The sequence below is a fragment of the Nematolebias whitei genome, chromosome 1 (assembly GCF_014905685.2).
Source record: "Nematolebias whitei isolate Nwh7 chromosome 1, NemWhi1, whole genome shotgun sequence".
Lineage (NCBI taxonomy): Eukaryota > Metazoa > Chordata > Actinopteri > Cyprinodontiformes > Rivulidae > Nematolebias > Nematolebias whitei.
The window spans coordinates 39868333-39869789 of record NC_056498.1 but is presented as its reverse complement, the minus strand read 5'-3'; the positions used below and the strand labels follow the sequence as shown (position 1 = coordinate 39869789).

The following is a 1457-nucleotide window of genomic DNA, read 5'->3' as shown; positions in this document are numbered from 1 at the left end:
ATCTCCACATCATTGCATTCAGTTTTTATTCACAATCTGTTTAGTGTACCAACTTTTTTGGAATCCGGTTTGAACTTGAAGCACAAGAACTGTTTAAAACATTGGCGTGCAGGAGAGTGAACTATGAATTCCTTCAAGAAATGCTAGTTTCCTTCTGACAAACATGGGAACAAAAATGGGAACTTTTTTTGCATAAGATCTTTTGCATCCTCCAAGTTTTCCACATTCCTCTTAGGAATATTGCACTTTTCATTCATTCATCCTTTATTTATACAGGTTAATCCCACTGAGCCTCAGGAACTCATTTACAAGAGAGACCTGAATCTAACAGAGTGATGACAACAATATACGATCATAAAAGATGTGTTCAAATTGATTTTTTTTTTAACATGTGGAAATAAAATGTTGTTTAAAAGAAAATGTAACAAAAAACCATCTAGATTATAGGGTGGTGTAGAAAACTAAAAACAGGAACATGTCTGCATTGGTTTTTCCCAGGAACTTGACAGATGTTTGAAGCCACTTAGAGAGGTCAAGGTCGAGAGCTTCAGAGCTTTTTGTAAGATATTCCAGGAAACAGGAGTGGAGTAGAAGGTCCTTTTGTCAAGTTCAGTCCTCACTGAGGGAACACTGCAGGTAATGATGTCCTGAGAGCGCACGCTGTAGCTGCACTCACGCAGAGACATGGAGGAGGAGATGTATGAAGGCAGCAGACCAGGAAGTGATTTAAAGATGAAAATGTACCAGTGAGAGTCTGTGCGAAGTTAATGATGTCCAGTTAACCAGTGAATACTGGGTGCAGTGGTGGGTACGATAATCACAGCCAGTTATGAATGTTAGCGCACCATGATAGACAGCATCCAACATGCAGGGTGCTTGTAGGAGCGTTCATGTAAATAATGTCAATGGAGGGAAGGAAAGTTGCAGTCACAAGGTGTTTCTTAGCATTCAGCATTAGACAGGATTATACAAGAGTTATTGTTCAGCCTGAATAAAAATGGCTGCCACAGCCACATAATATTGTTCAAAGCCAACAAAGTCCATGCTCAATAATCCAGGTACGCAATCCAACAATTTTCAGTCGGGTCATCTGGACCTGGATTAATGAGCATGGACTTTGTTGGTTTTGAACCAGTTTGACGAGACTGTCGATGAGGGAGAAGGCCGGCACCGGAGGACGGGGGCGTGCCAAAGACACCATCTTAGCACCAACATAACTGGTTTGTTTCACTTTGGAGTAAGCTGTTGGGGGAAGAATCAGTTTTGTGTTGCGTGTTTTCTTGACTGATGAAGCCTTCTGGATGGAAGGTGAAACGTTTCAGCACAAAAAAAAGAAACCGTTCAGATGACTTGACTGAAAATTGCTGGACTTAATATTGTGTTAAATTAAAGTTATACAGTAAATCACTGAAGTTTACATTATTTATATGGAGCAAAGTAAAACCATTTTTCAATGC

General features: G+C 40.0%; 1 protein-coding gene across 1 annotated transcript in view; it reads left to right on the top strand.

Moving 5' to 3' along the window:
• Nucleotides 1-1457, top strand: part of LOC119410022 (matrin-3) — a gene marked incomplete at its 5' end in the record, with an annotated part of 12482 nt that overhangs the window by 9990 nt on the left and 1035 nt on the right.